This window comes from Amborella trichopoda, chromosome 10, assembly GCF_054954075.1.
Source record: "Amborella trichopoda isolate Santa Cruz 75 chromosome 10, AtrichopodaSantaCruz75HAP2 v2.0, whole genome shotgun sequence".
Lineage (NCBI taxonomy): Eukaryota > Viridiplantae > Streptophyta > Magnoliopsida > Amborellales > Amborellaceae > Amborella > Amborella trichopoda.
The window spans coordinates 34551637-34562105 of NC_142345.1; the positions used below are offsets into that span (position 1 = coordinate 34551637).

Here is a 10469-nt window from a genome sequence, read left to right on the forward strand (position 1 = left end):
GGCTTTGGGTTAAAACATACCCAGTTGGTTGTCTTACTATTTTAATTTCGAGTATCGTATTAGCTAGTCCCATTTCTTTCATATTAAACTCAGAAGACAATAACTTCTTTGTGTCCTTAATGCATGCAATATTGTTGCTTAATATGATCGTATCATCTTCAAATAGGCAAATTAAAACTATTGCCTATGACTCTAGCATAGTCCAATTGGGAAACAGGACCTTAACGGTTCTTTCTGAGTTTAATGTGAGCATCATAAGGGGTTAAAACTAGCTTGGAATCAAAGTGGTCAAATCTTTTGAGCACTTTCTCTATATAGTGGCTTTGGGTTAAAACATACCCAGTTGGTTATCTCACTATTTTAATTTCGAGTATCGCATTAGCTAGTCCCATGTCTTTCATATTAAACTCAGAAGACAATAACTTCTTTGTGTCCTTAATGCATGCAATATTGTTGCCTAATATGATCATATCATCTTCAAATAGGCAAATTATAACTATTGCTTATGACTCTAGCATAGTCCAATTGGGACACAGGACCTTAACGGTTCTTTCTGAGTTTAATGTGAGCATCATAAGGGGTTAAAACTAGCTTGGAATCAAAGTGGTCAAATCTTTTGAGCACTTTCTCTATATAGTGGCTTTGGGTTAAAACATACCCAGTTGGTTATCTCACTATTTTAATTCCGAGTATCGCATTAGCTAGTCCCATGTCTTTCATATTAAACTCAAAAGACAATAACTTCTTTGTATCCTTAATGCATGCAATATTGTTGCCTAATATGATCATATCATCTTCAAATAGGCAAATTTATTAACTATTGCACTATCACAAACTCTGACGTAAACACATGTGTCAAAATCATTAACCTGAAATCCTTGTGAAGTAATAATTCTATTGAATTTTTCATACTATTGCCTGGGTGCTTGCTTCAAACCATATAAGGATTTTACAAGTTTACAAACTTGGTGCTCTTGTCTCTTAAGGACAAATACCTCTGATTGCTCAACATAAATTTCTTCATCTAGTTCACCAATTTTATATTTACAATGTCGAGTTTCATATTTATTATCCCGCTCACCAATAAATGTGCGTTAAAAAAATTCTGCATCCTTAGACTCTATGTTTACAATTGACTTCAGGTCAAGAAATATATAGGCTTTGTTATGTTCATCATAGCCCACAAAAAAACACTTTATAGATCTAGGTCCAAGATTGGGCCACTTAAGGTCAGGGAGCCTTACCAATGTTGCACATCCCCAAACCTTGAGAAAATCTAGATGAGGTTTCCTACCTTTCCAACTTTCATATCGTGAAGCACTAGAATCCGAATATGGTATTCAGTTTAAAATGAAACACGAAGGCATAAGGGCTTCTCCCCATAGATTAGCAGGGAGGATGAAACTGATGAGCATTGCATTGACCATGTCCATAAGAGTGCAATTTTTCCTTTCAGCTAAGCCATTATGTTGTGGTGTGTATGGGGTGAATAATTCCATTTTCTTCACAATAGTTAGTGAAATCAGCAGAACAATATTTCATCATCTCTATCATTTCTAAGAACCTTAATATTAGAATTCAGTTGGTTTTCAACTTCTATTTTGAAAACTTTGAATTTCTCATATACTTCATCTTATTTCTTATCAAATAAACATAGATGTATCTTGAGAAATCATCTATGAAAGTGACAAACTATTTCTTCCTACCATAAGTTTGTACGTCTTTTAGATCACAGACATCACTATGAATTAATTCCAGTAACCTGGAATTTCTTTCTACCTTAGGAAAGAGTGTTCTTGTGATCTTAGGGCATATACATACTTCACACAGAGTATTATCTAAAGTCGCACACTTAGGAATAAGGTCTAAACTAATTTTTCTTAATGCATGATAATTAGCATGTCCTAATCTATCATGCAATGCGGGAAAAGAATCAAGTATATACATAGAAGAAGATGTACCTATTTCATTATGAAGATTGAGGTTGAACATGCATTCTAAGGCGCAGCCCACTTCTTCATAGACATCATTCTTCGATAAGATAAACTTGTCGGACTCAAAGATAAGTATGAAACCCCTCTTGTTCAAAAGGTATGCAGACACCAAGTTTTTTCAGACTTTAGGGGCATGAAACACATCCAGAAGGGTAAGGACTTTACCGGACGTGAATTTTAGTTCAACCGTCCATTTGCCAACAACCTTAGACAAGGAAGAATTACCCATATACAAAACAATGTCTCCCCCCACCCCCCTCCCTCTCTCCCCCCCACCTCCCTCCCTCTCTCCCCCCCCCCTTCCAACCATTTTGTTAGTCCTAAACAAGTTCATGTTATTGAAGACATGTCTAGTGGCACCTGGGTCCACCCACCAATTTGCAGTTCCCCCTATTGCATTGACATTGGCTTGAGCTTGCAGCTTATTTCTAGCTCTACAGAATTTCTGCACATGGCCAGTTTTTCCACAGAAGAAGCATACCAAGGGTTTCTTTCCTTTATCCTGGGTTGTCTTTGGTTTTACATCTTTGGTGTCTTTCTTTCCTTCCATCTTGATTCTTTTATGAGTTCTTGGTTTCTTTATTCTCGGACCTTCAACTGTATGAGCTTTGGCGACCATATGAGATTTGTATTCTTTGGCATCTCGGAGATTGGTCTCTTCTTCAATTCTCAGATGGGTAATTAACTGTTCGAGGCTAAAGTCTTCAAACTTATGCATCAATGTATTTCTGTAGACATTTCATGAAGGAGGCAATTTGTCGATTATTACCCCAACATGGAATGCATCAGCAAGTTTAATACCCATCGATGCTAGTTCATTTGCTATGATCTGAAAATCATGAATCTTAGCCGAGATCAGTTTTTCTTCTATACTTTTAAAATTTAAGTATCTGCTCTTTCTACCAATATCTTCTTCTCTATATTTAGCTTTTAAAGCTGCCAATAGTCTCTTTGCAGTTGGCATTCTTGAGTATAGATCAAACAACAGATCATTAGAGCATTTAGGATATGCCCTTTGCAAATATAATCTTTTTCTTCCCATGCTGCAATTTCTTGGTAATCCGATCTGCAAAAGTCTGATCACTAGTAGGTGTCAAGGAAGTACTTGGAGCATGTGATTCTCTTAGCACATATTCCACTTTTAAGGTCTTAAGTAAGAATAATACTTTCGACTGCCATCATCGAAAATTACATCTATCAAAATGGTCTAGTCTGATAAAATCTTGGGTCATAACTTTAAGCGAGCTTCCAACTGCAATCATGTTGGATCAACACTTCGAAATTGTTAGCTTTGGGTAGTGGTGATGGCAGTTGCACGATGGAAAATTTAACAAACCGTCGACAACTGGAATGCGTGGTCGATAGTATGAACACACGCCCTATAGCTTGAACGCACGACCTATAGCTTGGACTCATGGCCGATTGCTTGAACTCATGACCGATAGATTGAACCCATGGTCGATAGCTTGAACTCGCGACCCATAACTTGAACTCAAGACCGATAGCATGAACTCACGACCGATAGCTTGAACTTATAACCGATAGATCTGACTGCCCTCTTATAAGTGGAACTTACGCTCGATAAATGTCACACCCCAAGAATTTACAATACTGTTATTCCTGAGATGTGACAGACAAAACATATATACATCTATTGATAGGACAAATTTACAGTGGCGAGGTCTTACAAAGTAAATAAAGAAAGCTAGCACAACAACAGTATCTTCCAAGGTTGATATTGACTAGCACTCAAAATGAATCCGCAGTTATCCTGAAAAAATGTTTACCATAGTTTGATGAGTTTGACTACTCAGTAAGTGATCATCATAATCCTAAAAATAATCATGATTGAAAGATATCAATATTTTCCAAAATGAGATCTATTAACAGAAATGCATCAACAGTTTCACTTTCAATAAATGCATAATTAAGTATAATCCGAGTAATTGAAATGCTTATAAGACTTTTAACGACAGTGCATAATTCAAAGGATTTCACAAAATACCCTACTGGCGTCCCAAGTAGGTCACCTATATACCCCATCAGCGTCCTGATGGGTCCACTTAATCCTTATCGGCGTCCCAGATAGGTCCACTTAATCCCTGCAAGTCCACTTATACCTCACCGACGTACCGGATGAGTCCACTTAATCCCTACCGGCGTCTCAGATAGGTCCACTTATACCTCACCGGCGAACCGGATGAGTCCACTTGCATACTTAAATTATTTCTAAATCTCTTTAAACATTCGAAAGCAGCAATATCATGTACTCAACATATCACTGAAATCATTAATATGAATTTCACTTAAACCATTAATAACAGTCACTCTCTATAACGTTTCAAAAATAACCAATCAAATATTTTGGGCTCAAATTTAGAAAGGTAGCAGTTTGTAAAGGCATTCTAGCATAATTGCCAATTTAATATGTATAGAAAAACTCTTATAGAAATTCAAGAATATAGAATTATCACAATTTATGGGATATCAATCCACAAATAAACATTTCACAACAATACTATAATCAATTGCAAAAATGTCAATAATAAGGCAGTCATTTGCACATGAATTTTACAATGTCTAAATATTCAAAACAGTAGAAAGAAATATCACAATTTTACTAAAAGCAGAAATATCACATTTATTTCTAATAATTTGATAGTATCTAAAATTTTCTAACAATAGCCGAGAAAAATAAATAAATTTATTTTTCTAAGAATTTACAGCATTTAAAATTTCTAACATAGATAAAATATCACAATTTTTATTAAAAAGATTATTTTTCAAGATAATGAGGTCGTGTGCGCATAAAATTTATCGCACCTAAAATTCATGATAATAAGCAGAAATAATTATTTCATTTTATTTTTAAAAAGAATGGATTATTTTTCGAGACAATGAGGTCACTTACACATAAAACTGATAAAATAAAGATCCTGGACGGAAATATCACTATTTATTAAAAACAAACTATTTTTCAAGAAGACGATGTCACTTACTTATAATCACTCACGAAATTGATGTTTTTTGTGTATGTTGGTTGGGGCACTAAAAGGCCACCCGTTTATAGTAGATCTTATGGAATCAGTATGCACAAGAGCTCAATGATAAAAGTTTCAGTTAAAAAGACGCATCTCGTGGTTATACCATAAGAAGGTAGCACATTTAATTTACTTACACGTCATAGTGGATTGTCAAGGGCCAACACGTAAGAGAAACTACAAGCCACGTTATAAGATAATAAAAGCTTAAGTCAAAAGCTTCTTAAAATAGTGATGGTCCCTGAGGACCATCATGCTCATATGGACCATCACTTATTAAAAGTTTATTGTCCTCTTTCTTTTTTCTTTTTTTTTTAAAGTTTAGGATTGTTACAATAAACCTTGCACTAGCTCTCATCCTGGGAAAAATTCGGCAGCACCTCCTCTAGACCGAGATAAAGCTTGGATTGTACCAGAATGCTCATAGTATCAGTCAGACTCCTGTAGGAGTCGGAATCTGGATTCAAAGGTTATATCTAGAAAAACAAAACACTCCTAGTGCCAGTCAGACTGCCGTAAGAGTCAGTATCTGGATTCGAAAGTTATACAATGGGGCAACAAAGATCGGGATCTAGATACACGAGAGGAGCTCGCTTTCTTTGAAGTATTGATCACCCCCTACCAGGTACAAATCGAGATGCAATAGGGTATCTGGTGACCACACCCCCAAGATACAGCCAGATCACAAAGAATCAGAGTTTATGAGTTGCATGCTCAAAAAACTCTCTAAAACAAGCAATTAAACCGATCTTACTTGAATGAAAAAGAAATATCAAGAAGAAATTCTATGAGTTCATTTTTTCTTGAAAAATACCTCAAAACCTTCTACAAAATGTTGCTGGAAATTCCCTTGGACTTCACTTCCTTCACTCTCCCAAATTCATATATCTCCATATGCTTTCCCTCTCTTGCTCAAGACTTATATAGTAGAGAAATAATATAATATAGGAAGGGTAGAGAAGTGGAAACTAGAGAGAGAGAGAGAAAGAGAGAGAGAGAAGGAGTAATGCCGAGTGCATGGACACTCATACCCCCTAAGGGTAAGGAGTTGAGGTCATCATGACCAAGAAACAACTAAAAAACAAATAACACAAAACAAAATGGTCGGAGGATGAAATGGTGGTCCATGTAATACCAAAAGAACATGATGGAACATCACCGATATTTAACATTAAAAAGAATTTTGAAACTTCAAAACTTTATAAATAAAAATTAAGACGATGAAAAATAAAAAGATAGAAAACTATCATTCTTTTATGGGAATTTTATGAAAATACACCTAATTTAGTAGTAAATTAACAATTTATTCTTTTTCAACTGTTCCAACTGGTCATGTGTATTTTGATGGGTATTTTGAAATTAAATCAATCAAAAGATATAGATAGAATGTTAAATAGTTGATCTCTTATATGTATGTTTCATAAATTTTTTTTTTTTTTATTTTGTTTGAATCATTAACATAGGATTTCAGTAAACCATCAAAATTATTGTACGTTATATATTTAGAATTGTACAACAAATAAATAACAAAATCAAGACCAAATGACTGCCAGTATAGGTTTAAAAGCATCCACTTTGGTGAGTGCATCTGTTTATTTCATGACAAACAACTGATTCATTCTTTCTAATTATGTCCCAAATTTCGCCAAACTTGCTTTTTAGCTTCCATGGCCAACTTTCCTTTGTCATTGCCCATTTCAAATCCCTCTAGCATCATTGTTTGTTGCCTATTTGCCATTCAAATTCCCCCTTACAAAGCTCTTACCTCTGCTTCACTTATTTTGTATATTCCGGCGGGCATTGAGATAATCCAAATGGAATTACTCACTTGGTCTTGTACTACACCTATTTTTGTTAGACCAGGATTTTGAGCTGTTATCAAAATTCAACTTTAGAAGACTAGTCGAGTGAATGAGGATTTTCATTGCACTTGTTGATCTTCTCTTCGATTTTTACTAGATGCTTTTCACTCTAGCCATAGTAACCATTTCACGACCAAATCCAAGCTAGGGTTGCCAGAGCGAGGGAGGGCGATTGCATGATGAGATAATCGACCATTGCTGGAATGACCAACTACAAGCCGGACAAAGCAGAAATCTCTAAATCACAAGGATAGTGAGGTAGAAGATGACTTACCCAATCCCTTAGGTGTGCGGATCATGGAATAATCGACCTAAATTTTGCTAACACATGCAATTTGGTTTATGTAAAAAGAGGAAACAACTAACAATAAGCCAGCTCAAAGGAATAAAAGTCTAGGTTATATTCTCATTTGTCATAGATCAGATGGTTGAAAATACATGTTACTATTTAAACTTTAGTGTTTTTTATGAAAAAAGATCTCATAGGTCCCTCACACACGGATATGGTTGCATAAGACCCACCCTATTAGCTGTTGGAAGGGGTTTCTTGAGATTTGCATAAGGAAAAGTCATAAAAAACGAATAGTCCGGTAACTTAAACTTTTACGACACCGTTTCTCTCTCATGGCAACTGGCATTTCTCTCCAGGTCCAATGGCAACTCAATTGTTTTAAAGAGAGAGAGACAAAGGGAGGAGAGAGGGCTTGAAGATATGAATCAGTAGAGAGAGAGGAAGGAAGGAGTGAGGCCGTGAAGATATGAACAAATAAACCCACCAAAAAGAAGTTCGAAGATATAAGGATTGAAAGAAGTCAGTCATGGTGGTTTTGGAAATGGACTTAAGAGTTTTTTAGTACAACATGATTAGGGCTCTTACTTGCAAATCTCCTACTGCAGCACCTCATTCCCTCCCATCTGGATTGCGGACTCCATGAGTTTCGCTGTAACAACTCAATTCTATACACACCTCTCTCTCTCTCTCTCTCTCGAATTGGAACTTTATCACCTCTCTTCCTTCTTGTTGGATATCACTTTTGACGTTTTGGTGGGGTTGGGGCTAATTGTTACCGTGAGTATATTCTCTCACTCCATCTCATGGTTGGGTAGATACACTGGTTGAACCTCTTGGGGCTTTTTTTAAAAAAAATTAATAGGAAATTTAGATTTCATTCTCTCTCTTTTTCTCTAGATGATTATAACTTCTCTGCTGAAATGATGAAACTATTTGAAGGTTTGAGATGTAACTTTCATATTTGAGCTTTTCCCTTGAGTTGGATATTAAAAAGCTAAAATGATGAAACTATTGATGGAGGTTTTTGAGCGGATACCCATTTGAAGGTTTGAGATGTAACTTTCCACTGTTCTGGCAAATGCTTATAAAGTTCGGAGTCTCAATTTCTCCCTTATATAATATTTTTCTTCCATGGATTGGTGCTTAATATAAGGGTTAATGATAAAGAAAGATAAATATTGTGAGATTCTTTTATAATATGCATTCAAGGGGTTGAGAGGAGAGAGGGAAAGGGAGAAAACGATACTCAGATAGGTTTGTTCTTCTGGTTGACTTGTTTACCTGGTAACTCATTTTGCATCCCAAGAATGGCTATTGATCCAATGGTAAAATCTTTGCGTGTAAGGGTCTCATAGGATCATTATTCATTTTTTATACATTGAAATGAGATGAAATTTTAGATCCATTCTATAAGACAGGAAACACAATAAAAAACTATAAAACAAATATTTTTAAAATTTAAAATGACCAAATTACCCCTAAAAATAACAAAGGTGATTTGGTCATTTCAAATTTTTAAAAATAGTTTTTTTTTTTTTTTTTGGGACAAATGTAATATTTATAACTTCCAACTCTTTAAACAAGTCACTTAGAAATAGATATTGAGAAAATAATGTGAGGAGAGAGATGACTTAGAAAATTTTAAGCATTTCTTTTAGAAAAATATTTTAAGACATGAGAAAGAAAGAAAATGATAAAATACTAATTTAAAAGTCTCGGTTTTATTTATTCTTTTATAACATAGATGTAATTACCAATCATTATGGCAGAAAGTTATAAGAATAATTATAATTGCAACTCACTTTTGCGAAAAGAAAAACCGATTTCTTGCTTTCGCTAGTGCTCTTCAATATTTCCGAGGGCTGCAAGGCATGCCCCTTCCTAATTTCTAAGGTCACATGAGTTCAACAAATAATTTCTAAGGTGTTTTCAACAAAACAAGCCAAACAAAAGTTTTCTTCAATGTCAAGAATGGGATTCGAACCCATGCCCTTTCGGACCAGTACCTGAAACTGGCGCCTTAGACCAACTCGGCCATCTTGACTTTGTTGCATAAATCTGCTATAATGTTTAAAATGAATTTATTATCCACCAAATTTACATACACGATCGTAGGAAATATTACTGTCCAGTTCTGACGATGAAGAGAGAAATCCAACAAAAGTGAAATGTACATTCCACTCTCTTTATCACCATTGAATCATTGATTGGACAGTGACCCTTATGACCACATATTTCATGTGGCCATGGATCATAGTGCTTTTCCTCATTAAACAATGTTCCCATTAGTCCCACAAACTTCACCAATGTGTAAAAAATGCTGAACCTAGTTATAAAATAGCACAAGAGGATACAATCAATGCTAATTTGCATCAGGAATGCATGTTCGCTGACATTATAAAACAAGGATACTCATTTACTGAAAGCACGTTTGGTTCGTGTAAAAATATTTTTGTAAAAGTATTTTTACAAGAGAAAACTCCCCCGTATGATTAGTAATTGACTGTCAATTGGTTTGAAAAAATGCGCTTGGAACAACTGCTGTGGAAAAAATCTCGTACCTAATCCATAGGAGAGTTTTTCATGTAAAAATATTTTTATACGAACCACACACCTCCTAAGGGATGCAATGGTAGAAGGCATATAAAATGAGGAGATATGTTCAAGCCCATAATTTTACTGGGATCATACGAAATGTTTATTGCTTTCGGGGATTCACCAAAGATTCGTGCATTGTAATTTTGCAAATCATACATCACGTAGATGTCATGGAACATTTTTTAAAAGGGTGTTGTTTGTACAAGGTTGCAACTTTAAACAATCCAATTAAGGAGCACCTTCAAATTTTATTGTAACATGCAATTTTGATGAAAAAAATTCTTAGGATCATCTAAAACTCTATTTTTATCTCTAATTATAAAATTTTAAATTCAAAAAATATTTAAAATCAAGTAGATCTATAAACATGTAAAAATCTTAAGAATGGACGGTCTAAATAATGTGTTGCAAGATGCACTATTTTTAAAACTAAAAATCCTTTTTTTTTTTTTATCATATTCATACATCTTAATGTCGAGATGATCAATTAGAGAGCTTTGCAACATTAAAACAAACTTTTCGATAGATTTTTTAGGTGTATCTTTAATTTTATATTTAAGGTTACAACCTTATATAAACTTTTTTCTTTTTTAAATACTAAAGTTCAGATTTTACCTTCTTGGGGGAGCATTTCTTAGGTTCACTCTCTTGGATAAAACCCTATTTAGGGGCATTTTTAAAA

At 34.7% G+C, this 10469-nt stretch overlaps 1 non-coding gene across 1 annotated transcript; it reads right to left on the bottom strand.

Moving 5' to 3' along the window:
• Positions 1–9152: 9152 nt before the first annotated feature.
• On the bottom strand, positions 9153–9233 carry TRNAL-CAG (transfer RNA leucine (anticodon CAG)). Its single transcript has one exon. It is a non-coding gene; the product is annotated as a tRNA-Leu (tRNA).
• Positions 9234–10469: the final 1236 nt, after the last annotated feature.